Genomic DNA, 18,290 nt, shown 5'->3' with positions numbered 1-18,290 from the left:
ATGGTCCTCACTGAACTAAAATTGAACTACAATAAAACAACTTGATTGCTGGATAATATGTATGTTGATGTCCTATATCAAGTCTCGACGAGACTATTTACAGTAGCCAGTTTCGGTGAAAAATATCTCAAGACTGATGAGCTGGGCACATCTGCAAGCGGATGTAACATAAAAGCGGCAGTAAAACACACTGTGGATAAAATATATATACTGCACATCTAAAACTCTGTGTGTGTGCCTCATAACTAGTAACTAGGGCACACTAGGGCCTGTCATAATAGCGTGCACTGGGGCCCATTGTACCTACCTGATGCCACTGACAAGTGGACAACAATAATCTCATGAGTCTGAGGTGGCTGCAGTTTTTAGAGCCAGACGCTGCAGTTGCTCTCCAGCAACTGCAAGACCCAGGGCATGATGGGAAACACCTGGCTCTCAACTGATCTAACAGCTGATTGGTTTAGATGTTGACTCAGCATTATGAAGTTTTATGTAAACTTTTTAATGTTGTTGAATTGGAGAGGTTTAGATTTTATTTGTCTGTGTTCAAGGTTTATTCTGTTAACAGAATACATGTGTGGCTATGAAGTGTCACCATTGTGTGGCCGATGGTTAAGTTTCGTGGTCAGAGAAACTAAATACATTCATATTACAGATCATAAACTATACACAGTGTATTGTATGTTAAGATTTGACTGTTTTATTTATTTAAGTATTTAGCAACACAAAAACTTGTGGTAAGTGGGATGTGAGATCTATATCTGATGGAAATGAAATGAAAACTATTGTCTTGTGTTTTCTTTTATTCTGTGTTTGACTATTATGTTTTCAGTTTATTTATGTGGTTTGAGGGTGAAGCTCTGCTCACATGGTTTATATACGGCAGCAAACTAGTATGATGCTGATTTACATGAGAATCCATGTGAAATGAAGGTTGTACATTGCAGATCACCTGTGATGCATTTAATAGGTTTCTCTGTCATACTTAAAACAATTGGAGACTGTGAACAAACTGATACTTGGGTCTGATAGCATTGTGATGAACTGGAATCAGATCTAACAGGATGTGACTTCCTGTACAGACCGAAAGCTCCTGGAAACTTTCCAACTTGACTGCAGCTTTGTGTCACCACCTCTTGCTGCTGCCTTCTGATCTCATCCACTTTCCCGGCGTGGCGCAGATCGTCTCGAATGAACCTATTGACTTAATATTAATTACAGTTAATAATTATAATTATTCTTGATATGGCAATTTAAACTGGCTAAGCTGTGTGGTTCTTACCTCTGAGCAAAATGTTGAAAATGGTGTCTTCAGGGCATTTTGCATCACCAACCTGCATTCCAAATTAAACTCACTGGTCTCTCTCTGGCTTGAATAGCCCAAATTTCTCATTTCACTTGCTTTCCAATAATGTCATCAACATTTCTATTCTATTTGTTCCAGTTTTTTAAACTGAGCTCATAAAGGTTCATTTATACTCGCTTTACGGTATGAAAATACGTCCATTTCAAACATTGTGATTGTCACTGTTTGTATACTTCTGTGTTTCATAAATACATCCAGTATATGGCACTAGAGGGCAGAGTTAAAAGTTTCTAAAAACAAATATGGCGACTGTGGAGGAGGTCGTAGTAATGTACCTTTTAACGGAGGAAACAGCAGCCGTCTGTGAGGCTATTAAATACATTGCTGCATGTGGTCGGAGACATCTTTTAACTTGATTACCGATCCATTTTGTTCTGCCTATAGACTGCATAAAAATATGGACTTAGTCACCGTGTCGTCACCCATTGGTTTCTGAGGAGCGGGTCTGAAACTCAAAGTTAGCGTCTCTGGCCGTCGCCATCTTGGCAGTGCCTGACTCCGCCCAACTCCCGGCCAATCAAGAATGGGCAAAAAGGCAGGCCAAATGAAGCCTGGTTGCTTAAACACGCCCACCTTGCTCGAAGCTGCTAAGTTAGCTAAGGCTAACAAGCTAGGCTAACAAGCTACGCTACTTTGGCTAGCCCTGTGGTGTTGGCTGCTCAAGTGGCTCCTTGCCACTTGGTGCCAGCTCCCTCACGAAACAAAATATCCAAAAGGCACAAACACGACTGAGAGGTCAGGTTCAGTGACTTGCGAATTAGCTAAGATGACGCCTAGCAGACAGCAGCGGCTAGTTAGCCACCCGTGACAGCGCCACCTGTCACTCAAAGTGACCACGCCCTTAATTATGCGCAAGTTTAAGCCTTAATAAAATTTAAATGTGTCACTCAGAAAGGCTATGGCTAGTTCTAAATAATTTACAGACCTTTAACTGGATCACATATTTGGTACCAATTCAACCATTAGCATCTTGTAATAAGGGGGAACATGTTTTGACTGTCTTTAGTATTCAGAGATTCATGCATGGTTTAAGCCTCCAGTCATGAAATTAACAGCTTTGGCTATTGTTAGAACTGAGCACTCTACAAGAGACACTTTAGTGCTTATTTTTAAAGGAGAAATCCACCTTTGCACGCAGCTACCACACTGTTAAACATCAGTGATATTCAGTGAGCTTCAGCTTTATCCTGTAATGGTGTTATAATTCACTTTATTGACTTTACCTCAACCTTTCATTTGCTTTTGCTCCATTTAGTGATTTCTGACTTTTCTAAAATCCCTTCTGAATGGATGAATAGGCTTGAACTTGTTGCTTTCAGAAGGTTAAATGGGTAGATGGAGAACGCAGTTATGACAGCAGAGTTTCTTCCAGCTGAGAAAAATGAAAGGTGTGCCCTCTGATCAAAATGGAACACGTCAACTGTATTATGGTCTACTGAGAAATTAATATTGCCTCTGCTTCTTCTAATAAGGGGCGTAATTTTGTCAGTATCCTTGAACTCCCACAACATCCCTGAAATAAAAGAAAGGGTGGGTTCCTTTTATAAAGGCTTTATATAACAGTTAATATGTTTGAGTTGAAAGTTTACTATAAAGGAAATAGCAGAGACTGTCCTCCTTCGTGGAGTTTTTTTTTTTTTTGCTCAGTATCAAAGGAGAGCCGAAAGCACACAGACTACCATTCCCCATAAAAAGGAACATTAAGGGGGAAAAAAAAAAAAGTGTGAGTCATTCATCACAATTTAGTTACTTAGCTCAATATTCCACACCTGGGTGCCCAGCTTGCCATTAATGTCAGCTGCTCACCAATACAACTCAGCGAGACACCCCAGAATATCCAGTCTGACACATTGGCTCCTCGCTTTGGAAATTAGAGATTTCGGTTAGAGACATTATATTCACACTCTGAAGTCTCCATGCTCAACAACATTTCTCCACCCGGTTATTATTATTAATATGATTATAATTATTATCATTATTTACCATCATACAAGAAAGTACTGATGAGAAAACAGGATGTGATGTCCCCACAAGTATGTGTTTTAAAGCTAGACTAAGTGATTTGTGTCTCTATGGCGAGGAAAGACATCAAAACAAATTAGCAGTGACTCGTGAAATACTCAAATGTAATATCATCTTGGTGGTATGCTTGAGTGTTGGCAAGGAGTTGCTTATACTTTCACCTTTTGCACTTTCACAACATAGGCACCCCATCAAAGTTATCATTTTTAGCACTTTTAACTTATTCAATGTTCCTGCAGTTGCACTCGTCTTTGTAATTTTAAACTAGCAGAGACGTGCCTTCTGGAAAGGCCTCAGTCCCATATGTGCAATAAAAAAGATGTTTGTTTTTTTTCTCTTCTTTGCAAGTTAATTTAAAACTTAGTGCAAAGAGCCCAACATCATTACAAAGTTTCATACATTACAAGGTTAGATCTAAATCACACAATGATGAACACAATATTCCATTTTTTATTTGGGTTTGAATTCACACTCAAGCAGTTGGTTTAAGATGGTGAGAGGAGTGGTGTGTTTTTGATTCACTGTTGCTGTTCTTCGTGTAACACTATCTGGACATGAAGTACCTGGAGTTCAAGGTCACTGCTGGGCTCATTTTGGCTGTTTAGCCAGTGCAGGGCTACGTCCAACATCCGCGGCTGAGGAGGGCTCACCTTTGGTTGGGTGTATTTCTAAGAGCTTCATCTTGCTGTGCTGTCGGTCGTAGAAGGTGTTTCAGATCGGAGGTTTGAGGATGTAGCCTGGAAATCCAGACTCAAACCTAGAGAGATTTTGAGTCTGGCCCTCACCGATACACCCTTCCTACCCAAGGGGCGGCACTAACTGAGGCATTTCAAATGCTGCCGCACACAATTGGATAGCACAATAGCCAATCAGAGCAAAAAACAAGGTGACGTATTCATTGCAGTTAGCCCCATTGGTTTGCTGACCAGTGGGGCTAACTGATATATTATGCTTTTGCCGTATTCCCTCGGTAAAACGGCAAAAACGTCCTTCCTGGAAACAAAGGCTTCCAGGGCAGTCTTCTGTTCTTCTCTCAAGGAAAAAGATAAGTGTAGTTGGCTTAGCGTTTTTTCCAAAGCTAAATTGAATGGACGCTGTCCTTCGGCAGCTGCCATCTTGGCTGTTTACTTTCCGACTCCTACGGCGCAGCGCTGTCCTCATCATGTTACGCCCGCCCAGAGCCTGCCTCTGTCAGATAGACCGATCTGATTGGTCCGATGGCGATTCACCAGGCTCTGCTCGTCGGGGCCAGATTCCCGTGCAGAGCAAATTCGAATTTGCTCTGCACGGGAATTTGCATCCGGATTTCCAGGTCATTGAGGATGTGTTTTTTGTGGGGGAAAAGGGTTCTGATCCGACTACCTGCAGCAACTTTGCTCTTTTCATCTTTCCTCCTGACAAAACCAAAGTAATGGGAATATTTCCAGCCGGTAAGGTAAGCATTTCCAACTTCATAATTAGCTTGATGCTTTGTGACGTGCCTGCGCAGCACAACGATTATGAAAATGAGTCTGCACAAGTTATGTTGTATTTCAGGTTTGGTGTAACTGTAATGTTACTACTCCACTACTCGTTACTTGGAAAAGTAATAGTATTACTGTAATGCGTTACTGCCCAACACTGTTCAAGGTATATCGTCATCTATGTTAAAGCTGATTTAATAAGACTCATTCTACTCCTTGGACGCCCTTCTTATGTCGAGTCCTTCTCACCATTTGCAGCAGCCAAAGTGATGACTACTTTTTTCAGTTGCCATGCTTGCTTTAGAAATCATTTCATAGATTCCCTGATACAGCACTTCACTGCACTGATATCCAATTTAAGGATTTAACCAGACTCAGACATACATTACCATCTATATATTTATGTCTAAGAACCACCCTCCTTTGCTAAGCCTGAGGAGGGATACATTGAACAAACACACAGCTTGAGGTCTACCTGCGACTGTACATACTGAATGAGCAACATGGAGTAAATCTGCATACATCTGAAGCATGCCACCGCACCAGCCTTGTATTAATTTCACATTTATATTCATTTCATGCCCCTGAGGGCATGTCTAAGCAGGATTCCACTGTAGGGGGTATGAAGGGGTGGGCTACATGCCTCCAAATCAACATCTCAAAGTGAAAGTGTTAAAGCATCTCAAAGAGCATACGTTAAAAGCGTAAACATGCACACTCGCCAGCGGGAGGAATGGTTCCTCATGCTAATGGAGTTCAATAAGCAGGCTGAGTGTTGATTGTTTTGCTTATGAATTCTGTCCCTTACAACAACTTGACAGTTACCGCCTAAATAATATGACATTTGACACAATCCAGTTAGCTTGACATAGCTAGTTCTTTGGCATTGTTAGCAAGTTTACAATGGAAAATTCTAATTTAAATAAACACAGTTAGCAATGGTTCTTTTAATATCAGCTTAAAGATACACCATGCAGGATTTTCCTAAAAAACTATGTATAAACTCATACAGAAATAATCCCTCTCATTTATCACTTTTGGCCTATTAAAACTGTCACTGTCACTGCCAAGACTTTTTTTGCTCATTTTCATTTTCTTGGGACATTTTTGGGCGTGTGCCCCGCAGTGCTCAGGTGGTTGGCGTTCTATAAAAAGGTAAGCAGCACGCATCCAAGAGACATAGCACCCCCAAAATAACGCTAACACAGCAAGGCCAAAAGCCAGAAGAAACTGGATCTGGGGTTGGCTTTTACTTTCACTCCTGGTGAGGGTGCTCATAAACTGTAACCAACAGTCTTGCTTAGTATAGCTTAAAGGGATAGTGCACCGAAAAATGAAAATTCAGCCATTATCTACTCACCCATATGCCGATGGAGGCTCAGGTGATGTTTGAGACACTTAAGGAGATCCAAGGGGAGAGGGGGTAGCAACACAACTCCACCTAATGGAGGCTTACGGCGCCCCAGATTCAAACGTCCAAAAACACACAATTGAAACCACAAAATATCTCCATACTGCTCGTCTGTAGTGATCCAAGTGTCCTCCCCTTCACCTGAGCCTCCCTCGGCATATGGGTGAGTAGATAATGGCTGAATTTTCATTTTTGGGTGCACTATCCCTTTAAGTTATTTTTTTTATCTTGTGCACAGGAAGTAATGGATTTTTCATTTCTGGTGGATAGTTACAATGAGCAGCTCATGGTTGCCATGTTCATATCTTTGTGAACCTACTCTGCATGAGAGCATTTTCATGTCCATGTATGAGGAACTTCAAACTTGTGTCATGCACAGTGCCAGCCCGTGGCATAGGCAGTATAGGTGAATACTATGGGCACTGTCGTCCATAGGGGGCGCCACAAAAGGGGGAAGAAAAAAATCAAACTATTAATCTTTTATTATCATTTACTAGTGCTATTACTACTATTATTTTCAAATATTACATAAGGCCACAACAGCATAACCACATAACAATACCTGCTCTCTGGGAGAGGTGAGCAAGTTATCCGACGTCACATGAACTCGTGTTCTAATGATGTGTTCAATGTAATCTTGTAATATGATGCTTTTGGTGATAAACTTGAATAAATCCAGCTATTTGAAGGAGAAATTTGTTGATGTTTTCATAGCACTATACGACTGATATTAGAGAAGCAATTGTGATTCATCATATATAGTAAAAAGGTTTTTGCTTATTTTTAAAGATGTTTTTCATGTGAAAGAAGGTTATGTTAAAGGTTGTTTCATAAGTGTGTGTTATTGAATTTGTGCTCATTCAAAGGTAGTGCAATGAAAGACTGAATGACTTTAAAACTGATCATTAACTTTTTATAGTACATATAGATTTCTGTGTTTCCCCGGCACAAAAGAAGAATAGGGGGTGGGCGGTCAGGGGGAGGCTTAACTAGGCACCAAATATACCAGGGCCGCCACTGTTCCTGCAACTAAAATCTTTTTACCAACTTGTACTTTGGTACCTTAAACTGTCAGTCGTAAGCCCTCTGTGCGCTGAAAAAAACATGGTGGCTTGAAATTAACATCTTAAAGTTCAGTTTAGAAACACTGCAGCAGCTCATATGGTAATTTTTCTTTCTATGTACTTGGCAGAATGGTGACCTTAACTTTTGAAATAAAAAGGTAAATTAACCCCAAAGTTAGAAGTAATCATAAAGAAGTTAGAAAAGTTAAAAAAGTCTGAGCAGATGTTGGACACTGACTCATTCCCATCAGCTCTTGCTGCCTACAGGAAGAAAATAAAACAAAAACACAGAAGCTAATCTTAATGATTTAGTCCTTAGATAACAGCTAGTAGAGGCTTTTATCATCGCTGTACTGATACAGGAATAATCACAGAGACTAGACACATTTGAAAGGCCATAAACCCACTCAGGTGATTTCAATTATTTCAGCTGATTAGACCTCTTCTCAGAACCGCATGGGTCTGTTTTCTCTGCTTCCTCTGTTGCTCTCGCCCACAAACACGAGTGCGCACACAGAAAATTACACGCAGAAGCAGAATGCCTCAGATACATGCGCCGGAGCGCTGATAAAATTTACTGTATACTCAGCCTTTGTTCTGCCGCTGTGTAGAAATAAACAAGCCTCACCACGCCTCCTCACAGTGGATTTCAAGGCCATGTCTTAATTGAAAAGCTCGAGTGGGCCATTACATTTTGTGTAGGAGGCAGGAAAGAATAATTTGAATTCACATGCTCTGTTCAAAGTGATGACTCAGATGCCTTGACTAATGGCATTTATTTGGCAGTCAAGTGAGAAACAGCATTATTAGTAAATCATACTGACTTCTTTATGTTGTTAATGATTTGTCCATTAACTCCCTAAAACGGGTGTATTTGAATTAGTCCCTGATGTTAGCACTACTGGACTTTATCTGTTCTAATCTAGTGAGTAGATTTTCAGTGATAATTTGTCGGTTCAAATGTCAGGAAAGGAGCAAGCAGAAGACATAAACAAGCAAACATAACAGTGTTTTAATCACCAACACGTTCTCATTCAGACCTCGTCACATATCGATGTTCGGTCATGGACTTTCCATGTCCGCATATGACCTGCAAGGTACCCTGGGGGCGTTGGTTGTTGACATTCTGGGACACCGTGTCAAGTTCTGCCTGTTGCATGCATTGTCTTCTTTCAAAATACACTTCTGTTTTCACAGGAAATTTAACGTTTACACATCGTCTCTTTTAAAATCAGCACAACACTGCGAATTGGTGTTTTTTTAAGCGACAAAAATCATATGGATGGACTTAGGCAACAAAAACCTGGTTAGGTGTAGGAAAAAAGAACAGGGTTTAGCTTTAGAATCTTAAGTGATGCGAACCGCACTCTCTCAGGTAAAGGTCAGTGTTTGTTGGACCCATCCACCACCCCTCGCGCCCACCCCAGTCGCACTGGCACTGCCTCAACTTTCGTCCTTGTCCCGCCACGTTTCTCCCTTACACCGCTGGACGCCGTTAATGGCAACTGGCTGCGTATCATGGCGATGTTAAAGGATGCCTTTTTTCGTTGGTTTGTGATGCTGCAAGTCAATGCCCAAGCGCCAGATTTCGACGACTTTGAAGTGAGACTTTGAAGGGTTCTTTTTAAAGCTATGTTCAGGGTCAAAATTCTCAAAGAATGGCTTGTGGCCACTGATAGCACTATGAATTGGGCAACACTTACAACTGCTGTCTCAAGGTCCAAATCACAAAAGATATTGTGCTGATATTACAACGCAAACACGCCTATGAAGTTTTGCAGCTGACTTCAATTTCCTTTCTCATGTCCTATTGAAGTTATTCATGTTGCTAAGTATAAATGTTGTCTTTGCTCCAAGAACACCATTAACAATGGAACAATGGCAGAGAGAAAAAGAAAATTGAAATTTCCAGATCGTGAGCTACAGGCCCTGACAGATGAGTTGCAGAGGCATTCCTCAAAACTTTAGGCAAGGAATACTTGGGATTTAATATCCCAGTCTGTCAGTGTGCTTCAGTTACCAGAACTCATTGAAGACGTCAATGATTTCACTGAAACTGTGAGCGGCTATTAGCGCTGATCTTTGTGAATTTTACTGTGTTTGCAATGAGGATCATTTGCATAGAAATGGGCCAATTTGGCAAATTTAGGCACTTACAATTAAATAACAGTGAAGCACCGAAACACTGTTAGGGGTGCATTCTTTTTGTCTTATTTGTGCAGGTTTAACAGCCACAAAAGCCAAAAAAAATGCTTTTTTGAATTCACCTGCCAGAGTGCAATTCAGCCATTCTTCACCTTTCTGCTTTGATATTTTTTAGGGTACACAGTCATACTGATGAACTAAGTATACTGTTGATCTAAAAACTTTTAAAGAGTGGACTGGTTGTGGGAAAACAGCCCGGAGGTAAAGCAGTGGAAGAAAGTGATAGCTGTATGTTAAGGAGACAAAGACAATAGAGAACAAGTGGTGGAGAGGCGATGCTGCATCGGTGTTAGACGAGTGTTGACGCGTCACGGAGCTGAGAGGACTCACAGGGAATGGCATCACTTTGCTATTTCCAGCCTCTCATTGAGATAAGCCGAACAGGGGAGTCGCTTCAGCACATCCTCTGGATGGCCCATCTGGAGTCTTCCCACACTCAGCTCTACATTCTCACACTGCACTAATTTGGTTGATTTATGTGAATGGTTAACAGACAAACTCATAAAATAGATTATTGTTCCGAAACTAGTCAATTAATCAAATGTTTGGCGCTCCTGCATTGTAAATTTTTTGAGTACAAATTAAACAAGTGACAAATAAATCAGCAAGTTTCCCAAGGTGGATATTTTATAGTCATTTCCTGGAGAGACTAGCTTGCCATTTGACCACAAAACACTCAGGGAATTGACTGATCCTATGATTACACTTTTCCTCAGGCCCCAAACTTTAAACACAATCTCTTATATTGAACCATAAAAGCTTTTGGTACACAAGGCAGCCTCTGCATAGTGTTCGCTGTTAACCCTCAAGGCTAGCCATGCTGCAGGTACGGCTCCTAAGATGGATTAAACAGCAATCGTTGAGGCAGAGGGCTCCGGAGCCCGAGGTTATGTATTCACAAGCCGCCCACCTCCCTGAGGCGGAGGGCAGCCAGAATAGCAGGTTTTATCCAGGCTGTTTTGTCTGCGAGCCCAAACAACACTATGTCATCAGCCTCTCTGAACCACCAACAAAGGTTGCAGTTTCATTTGACATAAATGGACTTTTCCTGTGTTTGTGTGCAAGCAAGACATGTGATTAAGGCAGTGTACTCCAAATGAAATCAAACTCAGTGTGTGCTTATAGGCGAAAAGTTGCTATATAGTGACCTCGAAGAAGTGCAGCAATTATCATGGAATGCTGTAGTGTGCAGTGTGGCCTGGTGAATGTTTTGCACGGCCCAACAATGAACCATGAGATACATCAGCTTTAGTTTCACTTTATTCACTGTCATGTGGATCGCAGCACGTGTGCTATGACACTGAGTCATACTGATTTGTGTTGTTAAACAGTAGTTAAAGAATATCCTTTTCTCAGAGAACATCTGTTTTGGTCTATATCTTATCTTACTATATAATGACGAAAACTCTGTCTGTGGGTGTGACTGTGTGTCGTTTTTCTCCTCACTGACTTGGTCAATCCATGTGAAATTTGGCACAGTGGTAGAGGGTCATGGGAGGATGCGAATCAAGCAATATTACATCAATTGGCCAAAGGGGGGCGCTATAGCAACCAATTGAAATTGCAAACTTTGAATGGGCATATCTCATGCCCCGTATGTCGTAGAGACATGAAACTTTGCACAGAGATGCCTCTCCTCATGAGGAACACATTTGCCTCAAGAACCCATAACTTCCGCTTATATAGATTTTCCGCCATTTTGAATTTTTTGAAAAACACTTCAAATGGATCTCTTCCTAGGAAGTTTGAGCGATCTGCATGAAACTGGGTGAACATAATCTAGGGACCAATATCTAAAGTTCCCTCTTGGCAAAAGTTGGAAAACTTACTAAAACTGAGCTTCTATAAGGCAATGAATATTGCGGAGGGCGTGGCTCATCACATAAAGGTGTATAACATCTCAAGGGTTTCACCCATCACCACGCAACTTTGTAGGCATATGACCACACATAATCTGAGGGGACCCCTCCATTATTGACCCCATCAAACAAAATGGGGGCGCTAGAGAGCTAATTTCTTATCTAGGCCTAACCGCCATATCGATTTTTACTAAACTTGGTAGATATGTAGAACAGGACGCCTCAAGGTGACTGGAGAAATTTAACTGTAATTGGCAACTGGGTGGCGCTATAACAACAGAAAAATGCTTAAAAATGGCTAAAATGCGACCGATCGCTGTGGCTCCCCCTGTGGACCAATGTTTGTGTTTTTGTTTTCTAATTTTTGGTATGACTAAGTCATGGTATGGTATGCTGTACATAATCACGGAAACTGTGAGTGTGTCATTCTGTCAGTCATTCTGTCTGTCCCATGTTTTTCTACTCACTGACGTGGTCAATCTATGTGAAACTGCACATAGGCATTGAGGATTGGCATAGGTAGAAGGTGACAAAGCTACCAATGGGTATGGACTAGTAAGATTATATTTTCTGTGTTTTCTATGTGTTTTCTATGTGTTAAAATGTTGGTTTGGCTGTCTTGGATGACAAAATGGCTTTCAGCACTGTCTGGCTTACCAAGAAATTATCCTTGGAAAATATTGTAAATCAGCTGTTGAGAAGTAGATTTCTTTTATAGATGAGAATTTTCTTTTCATGAGTTATAAAGTCATTTTTCATATGAAAACTTCCTTCGGCAAAAAGCATTGTTGCTGCCAACTGTTATCTGGAAGAATGCTTCTTTTAATAACTATCATTTTGAAGAATTACAGTGTTTTTAAACAAGGTTACACACCGAAGATGTGATTTCAACCCTAATAATTAAATTTAGTGAACACCCGTGACGTTCGTTGTTGCTATGTTTTCATTGTTGATGCTTTTGTCTTGCTGGTTAATGTGAGCAGAGGTTGCCAGAGCCTATCAGGAACACCTGGGCTCAGTCAGCTTCTGCTTCCAGTCTTTGCTAAATATGTCAGATACAGAGCTAACAACTCAGTTAGTTGCTGCTCGAGGCAACAACGGCAACACTGACTGGGTTTCACCAGTTTTCTGTATAATTAGGATAAAACCACAACTCGTGTGCTGCGTGTCACAAAAAGCAGATTATTGATCTGTCACAATATAAATAGCAAATATTCTCTTCCTCTAAACAAACCACTTTCTTTGAAGCATTAAGTCCCCTGTCACTTAGCAACATCGCAGATGGTGTGCACTGACACACAGATGTCATACACACGTGAGGAGTCAACGCATGTGTGATTGACTGCATAATTGTGCCTCTGTGAAATCTCCGGCCGTGTTTGCCCCTGTGTGTGTGTGTGCATACGGGTGACTAAATAAATGTAGTGTGGATGTATACTACAGGAGCTGTGTGCATGACTCCATGTTCGGAGGTCAGCTGCGGGGCAAGCGTGTAATTGCAGAGGTTTGGTTCTATATCTGTGTGTTTACATGTGCACCGACGGTTAAGCACAAATGCTGCTGTCACTTTTTCTTGTCAAACTTCCATATGGCCTTTCTCTGACTACCCGTATGTTATTGCTATAAATGTGTACTTGCCAAAAAGATGAAGAACAGGAGAGACATTCACTGTCATTTAAATGTTGTGTTTGATCCTGCTTCGATTAAATACGCTGGAAATATAGACACAGAGAGCCATGCCTGAGATGCTTTTAAACAAGTTGCCTTACATAGATGACCCAAACTCAAGCTGCACCTGGAAAAACTCTACATACCTAAACTTGCGAAATGAAAACTGGGATAAACAATGTTAATGACGATGAAGGTGTAAAGAGCCAGGCATGTTCTGGTTAAACGTCTCTGTGTTTTTAATATGGAATATTTATATATTAGCTTCACCAGGATTCAGTATTTGTGTCTTTTTAAACACGTCCTTTTAATTAAACTACAAAATACGTTGTTTGTCCATGTCCTTGATAATGACACATCGAAACATTTTCTGATCTGATGCTCTTTGGCTTTATGGTTCAAAATCGCTATGGTTAATATTTGGTCAGGTTTAGGGTAGGGATGCACTGATTCATCAGCTGAACATTGGACGATTTTCACCTATCGGTAGCCAATGTTTTTCTGTTTTGCATTAATTTTGCGCAGGGTAAAAGACAGGACCCAAGACACTGTCAGGACAAAAGGACGCAGTAAAGTCACTTTAGACACCTCAGGAGACGCACCCTATTTTTTCCTCATATAATGATACATTGTGAACAACAAAGCAGTGTTGACATTAGCATGAGAGCTAGTTAACATTAAGTCCAGTTCAGACCAAAGATTCCCAGCAAGACAAAACCTTTTTAGAACATTTCAGAGAAAAGTTGCAGCTGAACTGGCCGGTCTGAGCTCGACTCAAGCCCGCTGAATGGCCAAATGGCCAATGGCCGTTGTAGAACATAAAGCACGTCACCTGTTTCTATAGCCAATCGGCATGTAATGGAGTCCGATGGTCAAGTCAGAATCATCGCAGACTGTGTGTGTGCTTGTTGCAGCAGGTGCTCTGACCTCACCGAGCCCACTGTTTCCGTCAGGCAGTAGGTCGCTGCTGCTGCTGCTCGCTGTATGTGCTTATGCCCCCCTCACACATTCATCTCATTATGGTTACTGTACTTAGTGTTACTGTAATTTGAAGCATTCTCTGGCACAAGTATTTCCTTTGGGATGAATAAAGCTCTGTTGAATTGACTTACTAATTTGCGCTGCTTACTTACAGTATATAACTGTGGGGTAGTTATTATGAATACAGTCCATCTGATGCTCATTTGTTTTTCTGTTTTTTTGCCATTTCATCACTAAATGCAGCTGTAGCCAGTATCTCACTATTACTATCTTCATTTGTATTTTAAAAAGCCACAAATTATATTCAGCCACGAAATAAGCCTTAAAAGCTGGAAATCAGAACGGAGATGGAGAGAGTTGTTGCATAGAGACGATACACCATCTTATCTGGTTGCATTAGTGCGAACTGGCAGGTTTTTAGAACGTTGCAGAACGGCGCATTGCAACTAGTTGCATGTTTAAATCATCGCAAATCTTTGGTTTGAACTGGGCTTTTGCTGTTAGCTGTTAACAGCTGGTGGCTGGAGCCAACAGTTTACAGAGGTTGCATTGAGTTACTAACCTGGAAATCAAGATGCCCCGCCCCTAGCAAATTTGAATTTGCTCTGCACGGGGATCTGGCTCCGATGACCAGAGCCCGTTGAATCGCCATCGGACCAATCATATCAGTCTATCTGACAGAGGTGGCTCTGGACGGGCGTAACCGATTAGGCTTAGTGCAATGAATACGTCACCTTGTTTTTTGCTCTGATTGGCTATCGTGCTATCCAATTGCATGTGGCAGCATGTAATATGCCTCAGTTAGTGCCGCCCCTTGGGTAGGAAGGGTGTATCAGTGAGAGCCAAAATCTCTCTAGATTTGAGTCTGGATTTATAGGCTATTGAGTTACATGATGATGCGTTCAAGCTCTATTCAGTAAAAATGACCATTGGGCTAAGGTAAATTATAACAATATCATGATTTGTTTAAATTCAACCTTTAAAATGTAGTTTTTGGCAAAAAAACTTAAATAAACACAGTCATTTGAAAGAGAAAGTTGTTTATGTTTTCACAGCAATATAAATTAGATATTAGAAATGGATAATGATATATAGTAATAAAAAAGGCTTTTAAAGCAGTAATTTTTTTTTCAAAGATTTTTTTGTGTGAGGTTGTTTTATAAATGTGTATGGTAGAATTTGTGCTCATTTAAAGGCAGTGTAATGAAAGACAAAATAAAGAACAACAATCAAACAAACAAAAACCCATCGATTTCAACTGTCAGCAGGAGGCTATGGGCTATGGGCTATCAACCATTGGCCAAATTGTTATTTTAAACATCAGTACCTTGTACCAAGAATTTCACAATCTGTGCATCCTTGTTTATGCAAAAAAACAACTCAGTTAAGTTTAGGGAAAAACCATGGTTTGGTAAAAATGAATAATTGTCTAAGGTTAGGAAACGACTTGGATCATGCTTATAAAAAGTGTTGAATTATTTTGGCACTTGTTGAAATAACTGAATGAATGAAGACAGTCTTGTCATTTTGGTGGTACTGCTCAAGTACTAGTTGGGCAACATCAGTTTAATTGTGGCTGGCATGGCTGTGGTTTTGCAGATGATGGTTCACTTAACTGGGATTTTTCAACTGCATTTAATATCATACATGACATGAAGCAATACATAAAAGGCAATCACCAAATGTGATCTGTTTGAATAACATCCAGAATGAAATACCCATTGTGGACATAGAAAATAAATACAACTGTTTCTGTTTTGTCAAATAATAGAAATTGTATTCCATTTGATGGAAGGTGCGCCCATATATCTCTAAACCCTTTCTCCTCATGCACCTGTTCCCCATCGATCCGTCTAGTTGCCTTCCAGACAAGGTCTTTCAAGGTTTTCTTATCCCCACTACTTTTAGGATAAGCAGTAGATTTTGGGATTTTAAATATGCCAAACCCTAGCTTTCACTTCCTGCCCCGTCTTTTTTTTCCTCTTTCACATATTCTCACCTCAATATTTTTTTCCCAAAGATGGCTGGGAGCTACACTCAGGTCTCCGACTGCATTGAAATTTATTACAGCAGTTGCAACAAAGCCAATAGCTTTCCACTAACAACATCCAAGTGCAGATTTTTCCATCTGCCTTCGCAGGGATACGTCACTCCAGTGAGCAGATTTATAAGTTCTTCCATAGGTTCGCAGTGTGGCCTGCACCTACTGTATGCTATCCCAACTCACACAGGAAACTGATTGGAGACATCCCTCACTCTAAATGATGCACATAATCAATCAAAGGGGGGTAATAATGTCAGGCTCCGTTAACAATGCCTCAATGTGAATGAGTGTGATGCATTCCTGCATATTTGTGTCTGTAAAGCAGCGAGGCTAAGGGTAATACAATCTCCAGGAAAGTGGAAGGGAAATGGGGTGAGGAGTGGGCTGAAGAGACAACAGGACACAGTGTAGGGTTAAAAAAAGAGAGGAGAAAATCAGGAAGGCGGGCTGGGAAAAGAGGGTTAAGGAGGAAGACTATCGGTGACCCCATCCTAGACACTTCCACTAGTGTATCTGCGGGTTGTCTCTGGAGAGGAGAGGTGCCTGGACGCTGCATTCCCGGGGAAGAGCGGAGATTAACATTCCTAGGATACTGCAGTATGGAGAGTTATGAGAGAGGTGGTCCCAGCGGAGTTCACTTACTAACAGGATGTAATGGAGAGGAGGGGAGAAAATCTGATTTACTCACCGTTTAACGTTTGAAATACAGTATGACACTGATGTGAAAATAAGTGAAATGAGCTAGAAATAAGGTGTTTTTCACATATTTAAACAGGCGTGTTTGCAAAAGAAAGTCCTTCAAGTCGTGACTGCTTAATCACTGAGTGGTTCCTTTTGTTGTTATTTACAGATTTATTTGACATGACTCAGGTACACCTTGAAAAGAAGTGCGCGGCTCCCCTCCCTGCTCCAAAATGCAGCTGTTTAATTTTCATTTCTCCGCCCTCCTCAGCTGGCCGCAGGAAAAAAAGTGAAACAGTTGCGAGCGGGTGAGCAGTGTTTGAGCGGAGGAGGGAGGGGGGGGGGGGGGGGGGGGGGGGGGGGGGGGGGGGGGTACTTGGTTAAGACTGTCACAGAATGAAATATGGGTGTTTAAAAGGAAAGTGTTGTGACATACAATACCACACTGAACAAGCCACAGTGCATGTGTGTATGCGTGTGTATGTGTGTGTGCCTGATGACATAGGACGACCACTGTCTGTCTGTCTGCCCTCCCACTATTTCCTATGAACTCGTCTGTGCTCGCAGGACAAAAGGCTCCTTCAGTGGCTCTGTCTGCCAGCCAGCGGAGCAGCGGAGGCTTTGTCTGCGTAGGTCTTGTGGGAGAGTGAGACCATGATCAGTCTGCCGATGCTTGTGTGTGTGTGTTTGTGTGTGTGTGTGTGTGTAAAACAATCAATGTGTGGTATTTATCCGTATAAACATAAAAAAAAGACCATATGCACACGAGAAAAGGTGTGTTTGGTGTCTTGAGAGGATATTTTCACAAAGTAAGGACATCTCAGGTTAAGACTTAGTTTCAGGGTCAAGGTGTAGCTATGATAGTTGAGATTTGGGAAAAAGTGTCTTCATGAATACGTATCTCTCTCAAGTATGTCTGCCTGGATGAGTGTGCATTTTTGTCCTATTAATTCATTTTTGTTACTGTATTATGTCTATATGACTCTGTGTGTGTGCGTGTGTGTGTGTGCGCCTGTCTAGGTTTTAGTGTGTGTGGGTGTGGAGATGACACAGGCTGTCAGACTGTAAAGCACTGTGAGGAGTCAGGGGAGGCGTGGGTCCGCTCTCAGATGCTTCCCTCTGTGACCTCGGACCATCATAAATCTCCTAATTCCCTCATTCCAGTGTCAAACGGAACGGCGCTCTCATGTGCTGGAAATTCCCTCGTTCCCGACTGCTACAGAGCAAATTTTACAGTAGCTCCACAAACGAAGCTTGTCCTCTGTAGAATTGCTGTAATCTGACAGGGGCATACAGTCTCGGTGACCTTTACTGGACACTATCTGTGAACAATGGGTAGCAGCAACATCGATAGAACTTCACCTTTTGTCGTTTATTGTCCCCTCGTGGTACAACAGATGGATTCAAACAGAGCGACATTTAAAAAGAGGAGTGGGTAGATGCACAACAAAAGGGTTCAGAAGGCCGCACAATTGTAAATTATTAAAGTAAGACATATCCTAGTTATAGTGTATAATTTGTCATGC

Source organism: Epinephelus moara, chromosome 10, assembly GCF_006386435.1.
Source record: "Epinephelus moara isolate mb chromosome 10, YSFRI_EMoa_1.0, whole genome shotgun sequence".
NCBI classification, from domain to species: Eukaryota; Metazoa; Chordata; class Actinopteri; order Perciformes; family Serranidae; genus Epinephelus; species Epinephelus moara.
This window is presented reverse-complemented; position numbering follows the sequence as displayed.